The sequence below is a fragment of the Protopterus annectens genome, chromosome 2.part1 (genome assembly GCF_019279795.1).
Source record: "Protopterus annectens isolate FY-2018-M chromosome 2.part1, PAN1.0, whole genome shotgun sequence".
Classification (NCBI taxonomy): Eukaryota; Metazoa; Chordata; order Ceratodontiformes; family Protopteridae; genus Protopterus; species Protopterus annectens.
In genome coordinates this window covers 1,578,302,752-1,578,328,393 of record NC_056729.1, presented here as the reverse complement: position 1 = coordinate 1,578,328,393, position 25,642 = coordinate 1,578,302,752, and the positions used below count along the sequence as shown (strand labels likewise).

General features: G+C 38.9%; 1 pseudogene; it reads right to left on the bottom strand.

The window, feature by feature from the left end:
* Nucleotides 1-3,274: 3,274 nt before the first annotated feature.
* On the bottom strand, nucleotides 3,275-25,428 carry LOC122794991 (annotated as a pseudogene).
* Nucleotides 25,429-25,642: the final 214 nt, after the last annotated feature.

Here is a 25,642-nt window from a genome sequence, read left to right as displayed (position 1 = left end):
GGAGGATGATACTGCAGGGATGTTGCAGTGGTTACTCATGTTGGTTAATACCAAGTCCAAGATATTATCACCTCTTGTGGGGGTATCAACTAGCTGTTCCAAAGCATTTGCATTGACAAAATCGAGGAATCTCTGGGCATTTGTGTTCTGGCATGAGTAGTTATTCCAGTCTATGTTGGGTAGTTAAATTGACCCAGGATCAGGGTAAAGGGTTGAATCTAGATAGATTCGAAGAGGTCGAGATAGGCAGATTGGGCATCTCTAGTCAGATTTGGGGCCGGTAGCGAGCTATGATTTGTATAGGTGTCTTGTCAATGGTTAAGTGCACCTGGAGTTTTAACTGTGCATCATACTGTCTGACCAGCCTGGAGGTGTGTATGTCTTTAATATATATATATTAAAACTCCACTTCCTTTGGCTTTATTTCCCACAGTTTGGGGTCTGAATGTATGATAGGATGAGTAATCAGGTAAGGCTGGGGTGCTCTCTGCAGCTTTGAACCAGAATTGTGTGACTGCACAGATGTCAGAATTTTCCAGGGTTAAGAATGCTTGCAATGAGTGCAGTTTCATGTTTAGACTTCTAGCGTTTAGCAGCATGACCTTTAATTTGCGTTTTTTTTTTTTTTTTATGTTGGTAGTTTTAACCTCATCACTTTTCCTAAAAAAGGGACTATGGGGGAGGCAAGAGCCTTTGCTAGAAGCCTGAAGCCCAAGTGAGACAGAAGTAGGCCATCTCTGGCAAAGCATCGGGGTCTATTGATCATATCTTCCCAGGCTGTCAGGTACTGGATCCCCCAGAAATGACACCAGAAACTAAGCCAATTGTTAAAGTCAATAATTTTCTGTTTGTATTGAGTCATCATTCTGGGTGATGGTAGAATGCTGCTTAAGGCTAGGAGCATACCTGCCTGAGACATATATTCAGCAAGTTTAATCATGTCTCTCTTCATATAGTCCAGGGAGGTATGTCTCAAGTCATTCATGCCAACATGGACTATGACAGAGTCATAACAGTACCTGTTGTTGAGAGACTTTAGTGTGTATGTGATATGGCGGATTCTTGCCCCTGACAGATAACTAACTGTGACTTTCTCTTTATCCAGCCTGGTGAGAGGCACATCTGTGTGTCTCACAATGGAGCTTCCTATGACTAATATGTTGGGTTTATGGTTAAGTCTTAGTGGCTGTGAGACACAGGTGTGTGAACTATGCATGGTATGTGATATGGAGGACTGCAGAGATTGCATGAGTTTTTGCCTCGGAGGTCTCCTTTGTTTGGGTATGTTTTTGTTGCAACCAAAATACAAGTAATTACTGTGGTATCCCCGAAGTCTCAAACAACCCACTAAACAAGTATAGTGGGTCCAAAACCAAAACAGTGTAAGAAACTTCTCTGTGTGGAAGATTTTCAATCCATATATATCTAGTTAATCACTGTATATTAATCAGATCAGATAATGGTAGTAGAGGTAACGAACTTAAACTCATCCTAAGTAAAAAAAATAATAAAAAATATATAATTTGAAATATTATACAGAATTACCAAGTATTCGAAAGTAATCCAAGCAGGGTAGGCAGTCTGTTTCCAGTCGAAAATCCTTTATTAAGTACACAGACAAGCGAGCCAAGTAAAACAAAAATAACAGAGTAATAGTTTCCTCACAAGCTTTCTAACTATGTATACTTTTTATCAGGTAAGGGAGAGGTTTATTTTGCTGTAAAACAAAATGTTATTGGTATACATGTTAAATTCACATCCCTTCCCCCATCAGTGTGACATTCAAGTTGGTCCTACCCTACTTAGTAGCTGTCATAATAAAACTTTTATGTACTTTAAATAAAATTAATAATGATGTGGCACCTCTTATTTATCCAGATTATTAAGTCTGTGATTTTATCCAAGACAATATACTACATGGCTGTAAATATATAAACCTTAGACCATTTGGCAATCTAAAAATATATATAAATATATACATATACACTTTGCATGCAAAAAATCCATTGTAAAAATCATATTCTATATTTCCATAACTTATTGTTAATAAAGATTGCTTTTGTCATTCTAGACTTCTTCAGGTCTGTGTACATGAACCATAAAAACTATCTACAAAAATATTGTAAAATTAGTTAGTATTGTTATTACATATCATTTTGAATAAAGTGGAAAAAAGAACAAGAAAAAAGTGTATGATAAAGGAAACTAAATATACACAAATTAAATCTGATTTAACATGGTATTAAAACCAACTGGAAGAATAAAATAAAATAAAATTAGTCATGTAAACAATGTGGCAATTTTCTAAGTTCCAGTACACTTTTAAGTGAACAGTAATAGTTTAGTCCAGGCTTCCTAAAAGAGTTCAGCTTTAATTGTCACATGAGTTCACATTTCTCCAACATATTCGGGATGCCTCCTTCAAGGTCACCCATGTCTATGTGATCCAAATATCTGGAACTTAAAACTTGTGTGTCTTTTATGAAGAGCAAGGTGTTTGGCTAGTGCATTATTTTTATATCCAGAGCGGACTTCGATGTAACTGCATCTCTCGCAAATTGTATTCCTAGGTGGTAGTAGTAGATGGTTGTCTGTGTACATGAGGCAGTTGCTACACTGTCTCAGGATGCCCATATCAACCAGACTGGCAGGAGAACCTGTAGGAAATTTTCCATCCATATTTGTCAGAATCTGAGGGAGAAAGGCCAGGGAGACCTAAGGAGTAGGCCTAAAGCCCAAGTGCTTAAACCAAAACTAAGAGGCTTAGAATAACACTTACAATTTCAACAGGCTATAAACAAGCAGTAATAAATGCAACAGAAAATATGCAATTGAACAGTTTAGAGAACAAGCAGCAGCAAGTAGCAGAAAACACAAGATGAAGTAATAGAGTAGGAGGAGGAAACACAACTACAGTAAAAGCAGCTGAATAGTGTGTTTTTTTTCTTGTTTGTTTGTTAGTAAAGTGGAAATGGAAACAGGAGGAACAGAAGTTAATTCAAGGTTAAGGAACTAAGGGGGTTACTGTTAAATAAATAAAACCAGTGCAGTACTGTTAAGCAAATAAATAAAAACAGTGCAATACTGATAGGAAACACTGAACAGTTAGATAAAGTGCAAAAATATACTTATGTCAGCTCTGTAATTCAAGATTAAGAAACACTCTCCATCAGGCACAATGGAGCTTCTAGCAAGATAAGCAGAAATTCACACAAAGGTAATATTTTTATACCAGCAAGATAAAAGACACTTCCAAAGCCAAACCTTGAGACAATCAGATAGCACAGAAGCTGTGGTTCTGTTTTACCTCTACCATCCACAGTGGGACATTCACTTTAATCTCTGTTGTTATACGTCATCTCTTCCTGTTGACTGATTTCATGAACCAAATCCTTCAGTCATGTCAGTGTTTTCATCTCAAATTCATACATAATTTTGTGTACTCATAATCCTGGGAGCCACTGCAGATGTGCTCCCCATTTTGCTAATCCAGATTACATGCTTCTTCACCACATGGATCGGGAAACTCCTGCCCAGATTCTAACACTCATCTAATGTCTCTGTCTGGGATTCCCATGCTTGTTGAAAATATTACTCCTATTCTCTCATACTCATCCCTGTCCACTATGAATAATCACATCTTGTTTACTTAACACTCAGTTAGTTATTCAAACCAAAAACATCTAAAATCTTGGGAGATTGCTTGACAAACAAAGTGAAATCACTAAGGTTGCAAAAATGGCACTGAGTAGACCAACCACTTTAGGCATTGACTATGGCTACAGTACGCTCTGAATAGAACATGAACCACAGACTGCACGGTGTATCAGGGATAGGCACTAAAAACTGTCTCTAGGTGATTTGGTCAAGTCAATTAATGTTGCCAAAAGGGACATGAGTATTTTCCGGTGCTAAGTGAGTTGAGGACCTGACCTACTCTGACCTACACCAAGGATCAATGCTATTGTTGGGAGGGGTCTGTGTGCCCCTATCGGCCAATGTGTGCCTGCAATAAAGCCCAGCAGGTCTGGGTAAATAAGCTGTTAGCTGACCACTGTCCAGTTATCCGGAATAGCTGAATGAAAGCTGGATATAACACCAGTCAACCTGCTAAAAATGAACTAAAGAATGCTGCACTTAATATAATTTCATAGCTTGAAAGTGGATGAAATGATGGTAAGGAGGTGACTGAATATCCTGTTTATCCAGGAGACAAGGTAAAAGGGTAGTGCAACAAAGTTAGTTGCCTTGGGATCCAGAATCTATTTCCCAGGGAAGAACAGACTAGAAATGGTGTAGTAAGCGTGCTGAGGGAGAGACTTCTGAAGGCACTGAGGGATGTCAACAGAATCAGTGACAGACTTACGGCAATCAGACTGCAATATAAAGATAGGGTGGTTTTCATAATTTCAGTTTTTGCCCCACAGCAAGGATGCAATAGCAAAAAGAAGAGTGATTTTAGGCAGCAATTGCAAAATCTCCTAGAAAAAGCAGAGCAAAATGACTTGGTTCATAAATTAGTACTATGCTAGCTGCCCTTGTGGACCATTTTAAGCCTAGCCAATTATCCCCTGTGAGAATCAAACTCTGCACCTTTTAGCTGTAAGGTAAACAGCTTAACCACTAAGCCAACCTCCCACCTGATGGTGTTGTTGGTGGTGTTGATAATGGGGGAACTATATACTCATACCAAAACAGTAAGAAAAGTATATGAGGACTGCCTCAACTATATGGGTAGAGCAACAAGAATAATGAAGGAGAGGCCATTGTAGACTTTTCTCTGGCAAATGGTTTAATGGTGGACAATACATGGTTTGCCAATAGAGACACTAGGTCACATAAAAGAGTGGTTAGTATGCAGCTCTGATAAGAGTTCCTCCTAGTAAGGAAATGGCACTAGGGAAAAAACAGAGATTGCAAATTTATCCTCAGTGAAACAGTTGGCCCCCAGCATAAATAACTGGTTGCCATAATCATCTGTGAGAAGGCTTTAAGAACAATAGTGACTAGGCTGAAGATCTGGAATGTTACTGGAATGAAAGCATAAGAGATCAAGGAATGCTCAGTGCTCTAGCATCTCAAAAAGAGGTGGAGATAGGTGGAGCCAAATACAGATTACAACATTGTCTGAAGACCAAAGTACAAATATGTAGTCAAGCTAGGTATGGAAATAAGGAACATAAGGAAATCTGGTGGTGGAATACAGAAGTCCTGGAAGTTATTAGAAGAAAGAAGGAATACAGAAAGAAGTAGGAGGAAAAAAAGCTGGACTAGGCCAAGAAGGAATAGTAGCTGACTAACAAAAAGGCTAATAGAGCAGTCATAATACAAAGAACAAGGTGTCAGAGAAACCTTGCCAGCTTCTGGAAAGTGCCTCAGCAGATGGCAAGAGGAAGTTCTATCAGGTTGCAAGACAAAAGCTGAAAGATAAAGATGACAGTCACCAGATACACTTCATGAGGGATGCCAGCATCAATGTGTTTATCCATCCAGAGAGAGTCATAGACAGATGGAAGGAGTACTTAAAGAAGCTTCTGAGTAAAGAAAATGCTGCAGCTGTACTGATCTGTGTACAACCTAAGGTGAAAGAGGAAAAAGAACTCACTACAGAAGAAGTAAGAACTGTAAGGAAAGTGAAGTCAGAAAAAGCAGCAGACTTAGTTGAAGTCACAGCAGATATGATCAAGATGTTGGGTGCATTTGGGTAGGAATGGCTCCTAAGGGTATTTATCATAGTATGTAGAGACGGGCACATCCCAAATGACTGGACAATAAGCATTCTACTGCCAGCGTACAAGAACAATGGGGACATGCACAACTCTGGACACTAGAGAGTTATCAAACTTCTGTCACACTACATGAAAATACTTGTGAGAGTGATAAATGTGCAGAGTAGAAAAAATAAGACAGGAGATGAGCAGTTTGGGTTCAGGTCAGCATGCAGTACACCTAACACAATGTTTGCAGACAGCTGGCTAGAGGAGAAGTTAGAAATTAATAAAGAGTCCAACTGGGCATCCCTAGACATAGAAATAGCATATGATAAAGTCCCACAAACGTCGATTTGGATAGTATTGCAATGGTCCAATGTCCCAGAAACATTGATAAAATGAGTGCATAGTATGTACAAGAACTCAATAAGACATGTATAGACAGTGTTCTGACTCACAGAGGGGGTTCCCGTGGGGAGTAGGTGTGCATCAGGGTTCAGCTTTGAGACCACTCCTGTTCATACTAGTGATGGAGTACATTAGCAAACATATTGAAGGGAACAGTTCAACAAAGCCGATATATGTAGATGATGTGGCACTACAAGCAGATGAGCTAGAACTTCAGCAAATGATTGGAGGCTGGAAGCAAAACTGAAGATACAAGGGATGAAAATGACTACAGGTAAGATAGTGGTCATAGCAGCAAATGGCAGAAATCAGAAGAAGCTGAAAATTAAGAAAGAAGGGAAAATAGTGGAACATGTAAACCTCGTCAAGTATAGGGGAGATGCAGGTGAGGAAATGGGAAGTCTGAATGAGGAAATCAAAGCTAGAATCAGATGCGCTGCAACCAGCTGGCACTAAGTATCAGAGGGAGGGTATGACAGAAGAATGCCAAAGAAGCTATAAGATAAGATGTATAGAATGGTGGTGTGATCAGAGTGAAGGCAGAGCAGTAGTTGAGGAAGCTTGCAGTAATGGAGATGAAGTGTCTAAGACAGGTAGTAAGGTGCTCATTGTGGGATAGAGGCAGAAATGAGGATTTCAGAGCAGAAGCCAAAGTAGGCCCAGTTGTAGACAAAGTCAAGGATAACAGATTACTATGGTCTGATCACATGTGCAGGAAAGCAGAAGACTATTTGTTAAAGATGATTTGGGAGAACAGGAAGAAGGCAAGAACAGACAAAGATGTCCATCTGAGAGAAGGATGGATCATGTGAGAGAAGACCTGTGACAGGCAAGCAGACTGTCAAAGAAGGTAGGAGAATGACTCCGACTCAAGTGATGTGGTGACAGTTGATGCGACACTCTAACCCCATGTAGAGATTGAAAAATTGGGTTGATGATAATGATGATGAAATATATGACAACTGTAGGACTGCACACTCTCGATTAAGCGGGAGAGAAGGGGAGGACAATGCAATGCTCTTCTTCTTGCTGTTCTCCATGTCTAGTCACATTTTTAATTTCTCCAAGTATTTTGGGTTTCTAATACCATGACGGGAATGGACCCTATTCCTAAGTCAAAGTATGATTAAAGTTCATGAAATTAGTATTATTTCAATATTTAACATTAGCCAGAAGTGCTCTTCGCAGCACCCACAATGTGCCCAGTAATGACTCCTCCTGCAATCCATATGGAGTTACATGCATTGGTAACATGTCTAAATACGATTGTAGATTCTTTTTTATAAAACCCATTGCACCTACTACTACTGGAACTGTCTGGGTATCTTTCTTCCACATTGCACTCATTTCTGCCTGCAAATCCTGATATTTTATGACTTTGTCTCTCTCTGTATGCAAGACACTGTAGTCACTTTCTGTAGAGATTTCAGTGATCAGTGCTACTTTTGTCTTATTTTCATGGGCAGTTGTATCTGTTTTTCTTGCATCTATCTTTTGAACTGTTGGTAATGGGTGATCCCATGTGATGTGGACTTCATCTTAGGTGCATAGGTTCATAGGATGATACTAGGCTATTGGCCTGGAGGCCCTTATAAGCCTAGCCAAGAATTTTGCCCATGTTCCCACAAAGTAAACATCTGTTTCCCCTGATCAGAAGGGACACAGGTGGGATCTCAGGGGTTTATTTTCTGTTTCCCATCCAGTCATCCAGGTTCCTCTTAAAGAGGTCTATTGACATACTCTGCTTGACATGAGGAGGGAGTCTATTCCACAGATGGGGGAGTCTTAGGATCAAAATCTATCTTGCCAACAAGTTCTATTAATGTCACAGACCAAGTTGAGGCCTTGGGTGCAGGTTGCTTGCAGGTTGCATGAGTGGAGTTTGACTTACAGATATGCAGCGACTCCATCAAGGCTGGGTCTGAGGTGGCATTGTATACCAGACACAGGTCACCTCTGAGCAGTCTGTACGAGACTGAGTAGAGGGACAGGGTTTTAGCCTATCTGTATAGGATAGGTGTTTGAGACCCTGGATTTTCCTGGTCAGGAACCTCTGTGGTCTGTCCACCTGCAGCATGTGCTTGGCAAGGTACATGCTGAAGGGTGGCATTGTACTCGATAATGGGTCTGAAAAGGGAGGAGTACAAGGATGTTATGACCTCCTTGTCCCTGGATGAAACACCCTTACTTTTAAGATAGGCCATGTAGAAAGCCTTTCATACAATGGAGGAAACATGGTGGTCAAAAGTCAGGTTGCTATTAACCTGGGTGCCTAAGTCCCTCACGACTGATTGCATGCTTAGTATGTTGTTATTAATATGATAATTAGTGTGGCCAAATGATGCATTTCTGGCCATTCAGTTTGAGGCCATGCTTCTGGCACCAGTCATTAGTTTGGGTAAGGCCCTCTTGGAGGATGTTCACATCACTAGGGGAATTTAAGACAGTGCCCAACTTGCCGTCATCTGCAAAGCTGGTCAGCCACAGACCACTGGTTTTGGCTTGCACCTCAGAAAAGTATATCCCAAACAATAGAGTCACCAAGACCAATCCTTGGGGTACACCACTCTTTACAGGAAAATTTGAATCCTTAGATCCAGTAGTTCTGATTCATAGACTGGTACTAGGCTAGCTACCTTTGTGGACAATTTTAAGCCTAGCCAATTACCCCATGTGAGAATCAAACCCTGCACCTTGTGTTTGTAAGGTAAACACCTTAACCATTATGCCAACCTCTCATTTTCTATGATGCTCTGTGGCTTATGTTTCCATTGTTTTTCAGCTACTTCAGTATTATAATGTTTGCACAATCCCCAGTGCAAAAGTCTTGCCACGTTATTATGCCTTTTAGTATACAGTCCTTCTGCCATCAGTATGTCACAACCAGTAACAAGGTGTGCAACTGTTTCCAAGTCTGTTTTACAAACCTACATTTATCTGGTTCTCCCCCATGTTCGATAAACTTTGTAAACCAATGTACATGTAGTCCACTATCCTGGGCTACTAATATTAACCCTTCATCTTTTGGTTTGAATTCACCTCTCATTAACCATTCCTGCATTCGATCCTGATCTGCATGAGGTTGTTCCAGGAGTTTTCTATACTTGCAACTATATTTATCCATTTTCCACATTTCTTGCCTTCTCATCTGATCCTTCACCTTATATTCTTTCTTTTGTTTTTTGGCACATTTAGTTGCTGCCTGATTTTTATCAGCTTGTGGTTTGATTTCCATTCCTGCTTGACTCTGATATGCTTCTGATACACTAAGCAGGGAAGTCATCTTAGACTTGTTTCCCTCATGTTTCAAAACTTTCACTACATTTGGGCTTTGTGAAGTCAATAGATATGTATGCAGTCCCACTATCGCAGATCTATACATGTTATGAATTTTGAGGAGGCCCATACCTCTTTCAGAACAGGGTCTTGGTATGCACTGATTTTTATAAATCATTTCATGAAGCATCCTTCTTTTTTTTCCTGTCCAAACTATCCAACACCTTTTTGGGACCAGTCAATCACTCCAAAACTGTAAGTTAGAACAGGAAGAGTAAATTGCTTTACAGCTTGGACTTTCTTTTTAGTATTAACTTAAGCCTTCTAAAATATTCCTTACTGAGTTTTATTCACATTTGTTCACATTTTATTGTTGATCCTTCATCAGTTCCCAAATATTTATACACTCCCTCTTGAAGAAGTTTTTTTTTTATATATCACATTCCTGTCCCAAACTGACATTTTCTCAGTGCTGCAGCTTTCCTGCTTTATAGGTTGCTTTTGCGCATTTATCAAGACCAGATGGCATTCTTATATCATCTGAAAATGTTTTGGCCACTTGTCTTTACAATTTGTTGTTTTCTGAGAGCCAAATTATAGCCATGACCTAATCTGTTAAGTAGATAGCTTAATGGGTTAAAGGAAAGACAAACGAGCAGCAGTGACAGAGAGTCACCCTGGAATATCCCCCTTTGAATTTTTTATCCCAGGAATAACAATTTGTCCTTTATTATGGCTTAACTGCAGAGTGGTTTGCCACTGTTTCATGGTCACCATAATGTAATAGATCAGTGTAGGGTGTATCTTATACATTTTAAACCCTCTTTTATCCATGAATGTGGAATGCTGTCTAGTCACAGTGAAAAGACATTGATGACCTTTTAGATTTGATATTCTGAGTGTCAGTCTACTTGCCAGTAAGAAACAGTAGGGCTCCCATGTCTTCTTTAGTAACTGTCTTGTTTTTAAGCAGGGTTGTAAATTTATTTCATTTGTTGACTGCAAATTCTTCCATTTTTGTGACATCTTCTTGAGCTCTTCCTGCAGATTGTGTAAGACTGATGTACCTCCAGCACTGAATATTGATTAACACATGCAGACAACATGCCACTACTTTAATGAGAGCATCCATCATAGCTTTGCATCTTTCTTTACTATAACTGCTGGATTTTACTAGGAGTGTACTGTCTAATAATATAAATTCTTTGACAGCAATAGTTTCTGTTTTTGCAGAGCAATCATTAAATGTGAAACAAAAATATTTTTTCCCACACTGCTGAACATATTACTCTTCTCAGTTATCCTATAGAGACTGCAGGAAAGGGTACTACTTACAAGCTAATATGTCCTTTTATGAGAAGTACATTCAGCTCACTGACTGGTGCATGGATCACACAGTGGTGTACAATATCCATTCAGACAGTAGTAGTTGCAGGACCTACCAGATAAAGCAGGATGAATTGGTGTTAATAATGGGTGACTTCAATGCACATATCAGGACAAACAGAACAGGATATGAGGACTGCCTGGGTCCACATGGATGGGGCAACAGGAATAAAGAAGAAAAGGCCATTCTAGACTTCTGTCTGACAAATAGTTTGATAGCAGCCAACACATGGTTCACAAAGAGAGACCGTCACAAGTTCATATACAAAAGTGGCCAACATGCATCTCGGGTAGACTTCCTGCTATTAAGGAAATGGCACTGGGGTAGAATCAGTGATTGTAAAGTCAGCCCCAGTGAAACAGTCGACCCACAACATAAAGCACTGGTTGCCATGATCATCTACAAGTAGTGGTCAGAGAAGGCTCTAATGCCAACAGAGACCAGGCTGGTAACCTGGACGTTAAATGGAGATAGAGCATGACAGTTCAAGGAATTACTCAGGACATTAGCTCCTCAAGAAGAAGAGGAAATAGGTGGTTGAAAATTAATGGCAGCACTTCAAAACACCATTTGTGGAGACTATAGAACAGATATGCAGTGAAGCAAGGTATGGAAATAAGGTACATAAAGAAAGCTGATGGTGGAATGCAGAAGTACAGGAAGTCATCAAAAGAAAGAATGCATGCATAAAGAAGTGGGAAATAGAACAGACAAACCAGGCTAGTAAGAATTACTGGTGGACTAACAAAGATGCTAAGAAAGGAGTTGCAATGGAAAAGAACAAGGCATCAGAGCCACTATACCAGCTTCTGTAAAGTAAGTTAGTAGATGGCAAAAACAAATCTATCGGGTTGCAAAGTAAACACAGAAAGATAAAGAAGATAGTCAGACACCATAAGGGATTTATTTATTTATTTGACATTTGTTGACTGGGAAAGTCCGACTGTGTCAGAAACCCATTTTCAGCGGAGGTCCAGGGAGAAAAACTCCACAAAGTCTAACAATGAAAATACAAATAGAAGTAGATCAGGTTGCAAGGTAAACACAGAAAGATAAAGAAGATAGACACCATAAAGGATTTACTTATTTATTTAACATTTGTTGACCAGGAAAGTCCAAATGTGTCAGAAACCCATTTTAGTCGGAGGCCCGGGGAGAAAAACTCCTCAAAGTCTAACAATGAAAACGCAAATAGAAGTAGACAGTAGAATAAACACTATACAAAGATGAAGAGTAATTATACCACAATAAAACATCTTACAAATTAGATATGCACTATTAGTTACAGTTCAAAGGAAGTGCAGTTTACATGATATGGGTGGTTTTAATGGCATAATGCCAGTTATATTTCAACTAAAGAGTACAAGGATTAAGGTTCATACAAGTCATACATGTTCATGTTCACCAGTTCACAGGACATCAAAGGCAGGTGCGAGGAGTACTTCCAGCAGCTTCTGAATGAAGAAAACTCCACAGAAGCTGTATTGCCCCAGACACAGCCTATGATGAGAGAAGAGGGGGAGTCCACCATATAAGTAAGAACAGCACTAAGGAAAATAAAGACAGGGAAAGCGGCAGGCTCAGATGAGGTCACAGAAGATATAATGAAAGATATAATGATGCTGGGTGAGTTAGGGGAGAAATGACTCTTGATGCTATTCATAGTAGTGTGGAGAGAAAGGTGTATCCCAGATGACTGTAGAATAAGCATACTAATGCCAGTGTTCAAGAACAAAGGAGACATTCACAGCTGTGAGCAGCACACAGGCATCACACTCCTGTCACATTGATGACTGATAAACAAATACACAGAGTAGTGGATAGTAAGATGGGAGATAAGCAGCTCAGATTCAGATCAGGATGCAGCACCACTAACCTGATGTCTGCAGTGAGACGGATATTTGAGAAGAAGCTAGAGATGAGGAAAAAGTCCAACTGGACATTCCTAGACATTGGCGAAAACATGTTACAATGTCCCAAGAAAGCTGATTTGGGCAGTCCTGTGGTGGTTTGAAATCTCAGAAACATTGGCAGAATTAGTGCAAGCTATGTACAAGGACCCCATGACTCATGTACAAGCAGTGTTCCATCTCACAGAGGGGCTCCCAGTGGGAGTGGATGTGCATTAGGGTTCAGTTTTGAGCCCACTTCTGTTAATACTGGTGATGGACTACATTAGCAAAAAAAGGTAGATGAGGACAAATCAACAAAATTGCTGTATGCAGACAATGTGGCATTCCAGGTAGACTCTGAGCAAAAACTTCAGAAAAAGATAGGAGAATGGAATACAAAACTGAAGGCCATGGGATGAAACTGACTACAGATAAGGCTGTTGTAATGGTCATAAATGGAGTTCAGAAGAGTGTCAGAAGGGAAAAAAGTGGAACGTGTTAACAGCTTCTATCTGTAAGGGGTTGTTAAGAAAAATGGAAGTCTAAATGAGGAGATCAAAGCATGAATCAGAGGGGCTGTAGCCAACTGACACAGACTGTCAGGTGTAGTATACAACAGAAGAATTCCAAAGAAGCTGAAAAGTAAAGTGTACAAAACAGTGGTGTGATGAGTACTACTGTATGGTATGGAAACCTGGGCAGTAAAAGCAGAGCAGTTGAGGAAGCTGGAGGTGATGGAGATGAAGTGCCTGAGATGAGTCATAGGGTGCACACTGTGGGCCAGACAAAGAAATGAGGACATAAGAGCAGAAGCCAAAGTCATTCCAATTTCAGAAAAGATCAAAGAGAACAGATTATAGTCATTCAGGCACATGTGCAGAAAAGCAGAAGACAATCTGGTGACAAAGATTTGGGGCAGACAGGATGAAGGCAAAAGGAAACAAGAGTGTCTCAGCAAAGAGGTGGATGGATTGTGTGAGAGAAGACTTGAGACAGTCAGGCATGAGTGTTGAAGAAGGCAGGACAGTGGTGATGAACAGAAAGAAATGGTGAAAGTTGACATGACACCCCGACCTCATGGGAAAAAGGGGGTTGATGATGGTGAAGATGACGAGGATAAGACAGTCACTGACCTGATTTGGCAGGGCTAATGTAAGACTGTGTGAAAAAATATCAAAAATATATTACTGTGGCCAGTTTTATTTGATTGCAATCAAACATCTGAGATGTATATGTCGATAATGTAGCTAAAATTGCTGAGTACAAAGGCAGTATATGGATGAAAGTAACTAAAACCGCAGTTGTTTGATCTTAGTTAGACAGTCATTGACCCAGCTTAAAAGACTAATGTGTTTTGTTTTGTAAAATAAGTTAAAATACATTAGTATGGCCATTATTTTTATGTAATTCCAATCAAAATCTGTGGTTGACACAGTCAATAAACTGACTAAAATTGGTGGATATGAATGTAATCTATGTATATAAGTGATCAGCCCCTGCTGTTGTTAGACATTGACTAGCTTGGCAGGGCTAGTGTGTGTAGACCAGGTTAAAATACATTACTATAGCCATTTTATCAGATATCTGATAAGGTACACAGTCAATAAAGTGGCTATAATTGATGGGTACTGAGGCAGTCTATGGATGAAAGTGACTGACCAGTAATTTCACTTGATCATAGTTAAAGAGTAATTTTTTCTTGTTACTTTTATCTGTCATTCCTGTCAGCCATCAAGTCTACTTAGCTGGACTTTAACTCATTTGATTCCCTGTACTCAGATCAGGGAATCTCAGTATCAGGGTGAGAGCCATCCAGTGGGACCATCATCCTGCCTACCATGAGGGGTGTTTTTGCCTCTGTCTGTGCTCTGCCATCTGTTGATCCCTCTGCTGGTCAGGCACCCTCATTCCCTGATCTGAGGGAGTCTGGTTTATTCCCAGACTATGACCCACTAGAGACCATCACTTTTGCCCAAGATCCAGAACTGCATAGCATCTCCTGGCAGCATATTAAAGTATATCAAGTGCAGATTATGGCATTTTGTTATGGCCCTAACTCCACCCCTGTTGGAGTTATGGCCCTAACTCCACCCCTGTTGGCTGGTATGAGCACCCACATCTCTGCAGAGCTGCATATGCCATCCCCCTATGCTTTGCATTCTTTAATGCATGCAATACCAAGGACTACTGCCACCAACTTGGTAGATCCAAGCTCACACCTCTCAGTCTACAGCTCCTGTTTATTTGCAAGCCTCTGTTTGCATGGGAGAAAACTGGTTGCCTGGAACAACCTCTCTGCCTCCCTCCCCAGAGATGGCACAAGGTGTTCAATTCCCATCCAACCCTTCTTGTCTCATCCAGAGCTTGAGCTACTATTCAGACTCAAGTCACTTGGATTGTAGTCAGGGCTTTATCCTTCTACACCACGGAATCAGGCCCACAGTTAAACAGTCATTGGTTTGGCTTAGCAGAGGTAGAGACATTGTGTGTGTCTGTGTGTTGAATGTGTGGGAGTCAACAAATTAACACTATGGCTTTTGTTTGTGAGTGTTTTATGTCAGGTCTTCGCAGTCAAAATAGGTCCACCCTATGGGAATGGGCATATTTAAGTGGGTACAAGAGGATGACTCTTGTGTCTGTGATATTTTAAAACCATGGTGAAGTTATAACCCACTGCTAAGATGTACAGATGATTTTTCATAGATTTGTAGTTTCATAGAGTTTAAAAGGCAGAGTCAGTCCATGGACCATAATCACCTTGCCAATATCCTTCCTCATAGGTACTTCCTACATGCAGGAGGGCAGAACAAGTCAGAGATAGGATGAATTTGTGGTCATCCATCCAATCATCAAGGCTTTTCTTAGAAAAACTGAGTCTGGAAGCTTTCCTTAGAAAAACTGAGTGTATCATGCAATTTTACATGTAAAGGAAGATTATTCCAGAGATGAAGAAGTGCTGAGTAATAAAACTGTCCCTCCAGCATACATTTATTTGTTTATGGATATTAAATTTGCCTTTAATTTGAGTTCTTTGAAGTGTAATAGATCATGAATGGTTGAATCCTTGACAGCATGGAATAATTCAGCTCCAGGAGTTTATAAAAGAGAGTATAGGGACAGAATTTCAAGCCTGTCTTGTTAGATGAGGGTCTTTAGTGCAGTAATATTTTTTTAGTTAGGAATCTCTGGAGTCTTTATAACTGTGGATTGTGTTTGGATAGAAACTAGTAAACGGAGCATCATATTATATAATTGGCCTGATCAGGGTAGAATATAGAGGAATGATGATGCCTTTTGACCTGGATGAAATACCTTTAGTTACTAACCATATAACGAATAAATGCAGTCCAAGTGCCAACCAGAACCAAGCACCATGAAGTAGTAGCAAAAAGGTTTTAATACAAACAGAATAAGCACTTTCGTCTGGTTATAGCCAAATACTTCTTCAGATTCAATAAACAAGCAAATGAAAAACATTTAAATAAAAACACTAATTAATCACCTGACCCATTTAACCCAATCAAGCACTCAGATAAATAAATGCATATAAAAATATGATTAACATTTACTACTTCATGGTGTTTGGTTCTGCTTGGTGCACTTGGACTGCATTTATAGGTTTATAGGTATATACTAGGCTAGCAACCACAGGGGCCTATTTAAGCCTAGCCATGCATCCCAGGTCAGAATCAAACCCTGTACTTTGGTTGGCCTGCTTGGACCTTTAGGTATTGCATCAGCATGCATTTTCTGAACATAAAGAAGCACAAAACTCTAATGATTGACATTACTAACTGATTGTAAAACTTGTCAGTTTCCCATTTATTTATTTATTTAAAGTGATTAAATAACATAATTTTATATCCACATGCATTTTCTGAGGAATAAGAAAAACAGAACTCTACTGACTGTAATCCTTAAACATTTATCAGAAAATCAAACCTTTCCACTGATGGCAGAGCGAGTGAAAAAAACAACTGGGTTTGTATCACAGTGCTTTTTCCTGAACAATAAAATGCACAAAACTTTAGTACATATCAATTCTGACTATAATCCTCAGCTATATAACATAACATAAATAATTTTATTAGGCTCAGGACAAAACTATGAGGCAAATTAGGAACATGCTGCCAAATTAAGGATACTTGAGATGGGTATGATTATTCTTTGAAAATGGAGAACTCTGGACCAATCGTAATGTTCTTATTCACAGATGCTAGTTACTCTCAATCCAGTATTCTCCATTATCGCCAAGATGACAATACTATATGTCTTATTTATTTATCTCTGTTTACTGGTAGATTCTGATTGGATAATAACCATTTTCAGTGAATGCCCTGGAAAAAAAACTCCATTTGCTTACATTGCATTATACTAAGTTCCAGTAAACACAGATTAGTTACATTTCAATTTACATTTATATACAAACAGTAGTTACATTTATACATTCTAAGATTTTACAGAGGTGGAAGTTACTAAAGAGAAAACCCATGTGCAATTTAGTGGAGTGTACATGCAGCAGTTATGTATAAAAAATGTTTAGTCATTTCAGTGAGAGGTTGAGTGTAGTCTGTTTAAGGAGAGTATTTGGAGAGTATTGTACGAAGACACAAAGTTTCACCCTTGAGATGAGCATGTGTAGGACCAGGACTGGTTAAGATGTTGTTTAAGCAGTGGTTTAAAACTATTGAGTTTGTCGGAGAGTTTTATTTGTATGGGGATACTATTCCAGAGTTTAGCAATGTACTGGGAGTAGAGCGAGTCTCCTGCAACATTATTTGACTTATTTGTAAGTAATAAGAATCTGTTACTAGAGCAGAGGTCCTTTGCTGGACAGTAGGGCAGTAATAAGTTATGTAGTGCATGGCATCTTTCTGGATGATGAAAGAGTTTGTGTGCTGTAGTTAGTTGTGAATATGTTAGGTAGTTGTGTAGTTCAAGCCAGTTTAATTGCTTTAAGTTTAGACAATAGTGTGTGCCATGAGGAGATTGGTGGCATTTTTATTTATTTTATTGTGGCAGGAGGGAAGTTTCTTTCTTTAAGTATTGTTTAAGTTTGTTAGATAAGAGTGGTGTATAAGAGAGTCGTCAATAAGAAGGTGGTGGCTAGAGTTTTTCTTGCAGTATCTGTAAGGAATCCATTGATCCTGTAAAGGGAGCATAGTTTCTGGTCAGTAGATTTAATGGTGTGCAGTATATGCTGGTCATATTTGAGACTGTCATCTATTATAATGCCTAGAAGTTTACTGTGAGTTACAGTTACAATGACAAGTATTATTTGCTTACTTTATGGTAAAAAAATTGCCTTTGATTTTGGCAACTTTTTGAAGTAAAAACCATTAACTTAGTTATCTTGGAGTGGAGCAGGAGGTTTGATTCTTTGAGTCAGGTTTCTACAGAGGAGAAAGATTTCTGGGTAATGTCTTGGAGCTTATTTATTGTTGAGGCTGCACATATTAATGTTGAGTCAACTGCATGCGGAACTAAAGTAGCATGGTGAGTGGAGGTGTGGAGGTCATTGATAAATATATTAAATAGGAGATTACCAAGGACAGAGCCCTGAGGGACACCTGTAGTAACTGGTTGAAAGGATGAGTAGATTTGTTGCCTTTTAATGGCTTGTTGCCTTCCAGATAGGTAACTAAGAAACCACAACAAGAAATATTGTGAAAGTCCTATTGAGAAGAGTCAAACGAGTAGTTGCTGGTGTGAGACAGTGTCAGATGCCTTTGACAAGTCTAAGAACATGGTGAACATAAGCAGACCATTGTTTCTATGTTGGTTTATTGTATTGGTAAAATGTAGTAGAGCGGTAGTGGTGCTGTGCTGGGATCTAAAGCCATGTTTTGTTTCTGAGAGCAGGTTATTTGAGGTTAGTATTGCATCAGCTGCATATGAAGGCATTTCTATAATATTTTGCAGAGGGGGTAGAGAATCGCTATCAGTCTGTAGTTATTAAACTCTGTAGATGTGCTGTCTTTGCCAGTGGTATAATGCAGGATTTTTTCCACAGTGATGGGACGTATTCTGCTATAGACTTATTAATTATTATGGACACAGTAAAGGCTATGACTTCTGCAGCCATGTATTTGCATTTAATTTAATCCAGTTTCTAATATACAACTGATCTGTATTATTTAACCCTTGTTGTAATAATACAGCTTTGAATGCCAGCTGAATGAGAACACCTAACTTGCAGTCATTTGAAAATGTAATTAGCTATATATGTGGGTTAGTGGTTTTGAGATCTAAGAAGCAGATGCCAAACAGAAAGGGGTCCCAGTACTGAGAACTGAAAAAGGCCATGTCACCTTTTTTCTTTCTATGGTGACACCTGCCATTTTAACTTTGTGGGTTCTGTCTGCTATCCATCATACAACATAGGTCTACATTTGGGCCTTTAAACTTATTTGCAATTCCAGCACTGATGATAAGTTCAAAGGTCTTGACCAAATCCAGGTATGCTGTATGAACTGCATGACCAATCTCTACAGCTTTAATGATTTTCCACAACAAAGTTTCTAAATTAAGTGGTTGTGGTCAAATTATATTGTTGCATGCCACAAGTAATACAATTTTTATACTGGAGCTTACAAAATCAGATACTGCCAGTGACTCAGCAAGTAGCATGTTTGGCCTTCCATGCTGGAAGATCAGAAGGCTTTGGGTTTTATTGTCATTCCAGATTATTAGATTCATTTTCAAGTTGCTGACACTGCACTTCAGAGTTGGGGGTGGGGTGGGGTGCTGCACTGCTCTGCCATCCTTCAGATGAGACATTAAATTGAAGTCCTGTCTGCTTGAGTTGGTGGTAGCTCAAGTGAAAAATAAAAGATCCCATGGTACCTGTCAAGAAGAGTAAGAGATGTTCTCCAGTGTCCTGGCCAAATTTACGCTAGTGGTACAGATATCACCTTGTGTCGCCTCTGAAAAGAAGACATTAGCCTAGTGGGAAAAACCTACTTAACAAAGGATATATAAATAAGACATATGTTCCATGCCTTTTCAAATTAGGCTTGTTTTCAGGGATCTGAGATGGGGTTCCTTTTAAGGAATGGTATAACAATAACTGTTTTTTCATAGCTCAAGAACATACCTTCTGGCTATGCTTATATTGAACAGTTTTAGGAAAGTGTTGTTAATTAAGCAACCAGGTATATTGTTGGGTATTGTAGAGGTTATATTTTTAGTTTTAGAGAGGGTAGTTAGAATATGTGAAGTTGGCACTAAATTTATCCGCAAGTTTATCAACAATATCATTAAGGTCAAATGGTTAATAATTAATTTAGTACATTTCTATGTGTTATTCCTTAATTGTCTGATGTAGTTAGTCAAGGATTTATGATTATTCTTGGCTTCAAATGCTGATTTTAATTCTTGTTCCACTTGATCTTCCTTTTGGTAACGTTTAGATTTTTTTACTGAACTTTTGATAGAGTAATGTGAGCAGATTTTAATTTATTTTACAACTTAATTAGCTTTTTTCTTTTATTATAGAGCTTATTAGTGCTGGATTAATTTTGCATTTTCTAGAACTCTAAGTGGGATCTTCAGAACAGTGATAGAAATTTTAAGTATCATTACAGAGAGGTATATACTAATTCCAAATAGCTGTGTCTTGGAGTATGCCCTTCGAGGTGTAGCAATCTCAAAGTTAATATATAAGTAGTAAAAGTAGCAGAGGTGTGGGGGTGCAGTTGGAGCATGCCACTTCAAAAAAATTGCTTTTTTTAAGGTGCAACAGCAAGTTTCAGATTTTGCTGCTATGTTCTGAGTATTCTACTTTATCAGAGTTTCTTAACTTGCACTGATGAGTCTTAAAATTCTGAAAAAGCACTACACATTTTTGGTATAGGATTCCAGGATGTTGGAATATGTAAATAGTTCAATGTTTTCTAATTATAGTTTTGCTGAGTTAATACATGATGTTTGTAAAACATGTATATTTTAAGCCAAGAAAACATGCTAAGAACTTTGGCCAGCAGTAAGCTGCTTAAAGGGCTTGGTATTAGGGTGGGAAGGACAACAGAGGCATACCAATGCGCTGCTGCTAATACCCTGATTGTTTTTGCTGTGAGAGGTTTTGCTGATTCTACCAACTTGTATAACGTTTATTAGTTTTTTTAATAATAGTCATTAATATTCCCAGTGTTATTAGTCTGGATTGTTTGCAGCAGATGTATTTAGGTGCAGAATCCAACATTTGTTTTGCCTTATATAGCTAACAGCATTCTTGGAAGTTCAACTGTTTTAATGTCCTTAATACTAACCTGTGGTTTAGGCATGTGTGTCTAGAAAAACATTTGTGTGTGTGTGTGTGTGGGGGGTGATATAAAGGTAAGCTGGTGAGCTGCTGCCTGTGTTGCACTTTTTGAAATTTCATATACTTTCATATGAAGCATCATTTTGCATGTATGCCTATTTTCATATTCATATTCATATTTTAATAACTTTGTGATCTACATGTTACCAAGTGGCATGCTGCGGAATATCTTAGTAGGAGACTAAAACCTACACTTTCACTGCCCATCTGTAATGGACTAAGCTAAAGACATTGCCCGTTTGCTAATCAGTATGAAGTTATGCAGTATTTCCATAAATTCATTAATAATCAGTTTTGCTTATTTATTTGTTTAAGTTTGTTAACCAGGGTAGAACAGTGATCTGTTCGGATCTATTGATTGTCAGCCTGGGAGACATGCCAGTGAAGAAAATAACAGTTAGACGTATATAATACTATTAATGAAAGCATGCCATGCGCACAATGTATCGACATCACACCTTTCAACAATTCTTCTGGATGAGAGTTATAATCATATTTATATAAAACGTGAGATGAAATGGAGAGAGCAAGCAGACATAAAAGACTTCAAATGTCAACTGAAGCAACACCTGATAGATAAATGGCTCTGCACCTCCCATGGTTAAACTGGTACTAATAAAGCTATATGAATTTGAACCATAACTATCTGACACAAAATTTAATGTACTATTATCACAACTATACTCTCCTCTATCATTGTATCTCCTTTATCTTTCTTGGGCCTGCTCCTCTCTTTCCTTGGGCTGCTGTAACTCTTTATCTTATCTTCCTATGTTATAGATTCATAGATTAGTATTAGGCTAACTGTCCTTGTGGGCCATTTTAAGCCTAGCCAATTACCCCATGTGAGAATCAAACCCTGCACCTTGCGTTTCTAAGGTAAGTATCATAACCATTATGCCAGCCTCCCACCCCCTAGATTTTGAACAATTTTTTATAGTAACAAATATCCTTAGGTAAAACCTGATAATCTATGCATACTGATGATATTGCACTGCATATACCTTCCGGTATTAAAATAGTCATATACAGCCAATAGAACTTATTTTCAATCAACATTGTAAACTATATAACTGATGTCAAGAATGTCTGAGTAATGGAAGTGTTTCTCATAACTGCTTGTTTGACTTGTTCTCTGCCTGACTATTGCTGATCTCTGTCTACATTTGATTTTGGATTGGAGTTATTGATTTATGGTTTGGTTTATACCTCTCAACTGTCCAGAATTTTTGCCTCATATTTTTGGTCCATTCCTTGTAAAATGTATGGATTTCTGGCAAATCACTGAGGACTGAAGTCACTAAATAATGACACACATTTGAGTTTCAGACTTTATATCTCCCTGAAAATGCATGCTAATACATATGTTATTCTTGCAACTTTCTAAGTTTATAAGATCAATATTTAAAATCTATCCCTACTTTGAGCCTTTGTTCTCCCCTTGACTATTTTAGGTTTTGTCCAGATTTCTTGCTCTAAGAGGTTGAAACTATGATTTAATTACTTCATTTTTTTTTTATCTTTCTCCTATATTGCATTTTGTTTTGTTTTAAGTTTTTTGTGCTTTTTGGAGTTTCAAGGGTCAGTTAGAAAATAATTGTTTTGCAGACAGTGAATAATATCCATCTAATTAGTGGGAAGAACTGAGAGATAGCTTTCCTCATTTAACTATAAATATTTAGTGGCATCTTTATTTAGCTGTAGAGCTTGTTTGACTTGTTGTTCTTTGCCTGAATATTACTGATCTCTGTCTGCATTTGATTTTTTTCTACTCAGCCATCCTGTTGCTATTGTGCTTTTAAACTTGGTGGCTTTTGAGTTGCCCGCCCCTACTATAAATCTGATTTTGGACACTCCTCCCAGTCTTATCTCATCACCTTATTCTACTGAGAATTGAGATCAGCTGGGAAGGCCCTCCTCCATAGTCTCTTAAACTTGAATTCTTTTCTGTTTCATAACTTCCCACTTAATAAAAAAATTGCACTTTATTTAGCTGATTGTACTGTATTTGTGTTCTTAAACTGTTCAGTTGCATTTAATGTGCTGCATTTATTAATGCTTGCCAGTAGCCTGATTACATTGTAACTGTTATTCTAAGCCTCCTAGTTCTGATTTAAGCACTTGGGCTCCAAACTAGTTATCATACATAAGGAAGAATTGTGGTCTACACTATTGTGGCAGGAGAGGTAGCTTACACCCTTCTGAGTTAAAAATTGCTGGTTTAAAGCTTATTATGTCTGTTATTCTAAAAGTGTCTTCATTCTGGTTTAAGTGCTTGGGCTCCAAACCAGTTATTTTGCATTAAGAAGGTTTGTGGCCTACACTCTTAGGGTAGGAGAGGGTAGCCCCCACTCTTCTGAGCTGGGAATTGCTGGCAAAGGCTTATTCTGCCTGTTATTCTAAGTGCCTTTGTTCTGGTTTACACACTTGGGCTCCAAACCAATTATTTTACATTAGGAGAGTTTGTGATCTACACTCTTGTGGCAGGAAAGAATATCCTAAACTCTTCTTAGATGGGAATTGCTGGTTGAAGGCTTATTGTGTCTGTTATTCTAACAGTGTCTTAGTTCTGGTTTAAGTACCTGGGATCTAAACCAGTTATTTTATTTTAACGTTTGCGGTCTACCCCCTTGTTAGAGTAGAGAGTAGCCCCCACCATTCTGAGCTGGGAATTGCTGGTGAAGGTGTAGTGTGCCTGTTGTTCTAAGTGTCTTTGTTTTGGTTAACGCACTTGGGTTCCAACCCAGTTATTTTACATTAGGAAGGTTTTTGGTCTACACTGTTGTGGGTGGAGAGGATAGCCCACATCCTTCTGAGCTGGGCATTGCTAGTTGAAAGCTTATTCTGTTTGTTATTCTAAAAGTGTCTTAGTTCTGGATTTTAACTACTAGAGCATCTAGTTTGAGGATAGCTGAGCATTGCTCATCAAGTTCCTTGTCTTATTGACCTATTCAATATTTAAGTTTCCCTCACTCCTCTCTGCTTGATCAGTAGCTATGAATGTGCACTTCCTGACTGTCTCTGTGATGTTGGTCGAGATGTGCATTCTGAGACATTGTAGCAATTGCCTGATGTACACTGACAATCCACTTATTCATAATAAAATAGATAAAGTATGCAAGAAGTGTAAATATACTTTAATGCTGGAGTCAATACTCTCTCATTCAACCAAAACTAATCCTATAGAGAGGTTATAGAGGTTGTCGATGATACTTGCACCATGCTTACTGCACAGAGTAAAGACCCTACACATAAAAGTACTCATGCCGATGCACTTACAGGTAACCTTGCTAAAACACTAAGACCTCCTGCACATCACAATCAAAAATAGGGTCCTCAGCCATCACATAAACACTCGATTAAAACACCACCCAGATACACATAGTAACACTGTATCCAGTGCCTCTACTGCTAAGCCCTTAAGGCAAACCAGTGCACAGCCAAATTTGCTGGTCACTGGTGATTCTATATAGTAATTCACACCAATGTCCCCCTCACGAGACTAAGTAAGGAGAGTTTCATGGTTAGCTGCCTTTCTGAGGTTAGGATCTGTCAAGTCACACAGGCACTCAGGTCATTAAAGCACAGGTACCAGTATGACTCTGTCATAGTCCATGTGGGTGTTAATAACCTGAGCTGTAACTTCCTTGACTACATGAAATGAGATATGATCGAGCTTGCTGATTATGTGTCTCAGGCAGGCATGAGCCTAGCACTGAGCAACATGCTATCTTCTCCATGGATGATGCCATGTTACCAACAGAAAATAGATTTTAACAATTGGCTTAGCTTCTGATGTTAATCCAAGGAGGTATAATATGTGACAGCCTCAGAGGATATGGTTGACAGACCATGCTGCTTTGCCAGGGATGGTCTGCACTTACTCCCTTTAGGCTTTCTGATATTGGGAAAGACCTTTTCCACCCCCTAATACACAAGCCCAGTGATTCCTAAACTTTGTTAACACCAATGTCCTGGAACAGTTGGTCCATTCTCCTACCAGCGAAACCAAAAACTTTTAGGAACTCTTCCAAGGCAAACTTCTCTCTACTAAGCAACACTTTGGCTAAATTCTAAGCACCAGCAAACCCAGTAAACACCATAACATATGCTGAGCTATTTACAATATCTCTGTACAGTACATAGAATGAGCTATGCCAACTCATATTAAGAATTAAACAAACTCAAAAGACAAGCCACCCTAGTGAAATCACAATATCTATTGGTTATACAACAAAAGAAGAAAAAAAATCATGGCCAAGTGTAGGTGGAACAATGCCATACATACTGGCTGGGGGTTATCATCGACTCCCATGCAGATACTAGCAATCTTCAAGAAGGCCCATCTCTGAGTTACAAATGGTGCCAAAGCCGTGGTTTTAAACTCAATGCTAAGAAATGCATTATTGTACCTTTTATGAAGTCAACCATTCTAGCTAATTACCATGTTGATAATATGCCCCTAAGACTCAATCCAGTGGTCAGGGATCTGGGTACGCACATAGACAGTAGCCTTACCTTTGACTACCATGTGGCCACAGTGGTGAGGAAATCCTTTTATGTTGTGCATCTTGTAAGTAAGTGCATGGTGTCTAGGTCCAGTGAGGTTATTATCCCACTGTACTCCACCCTTATCAGATCAATC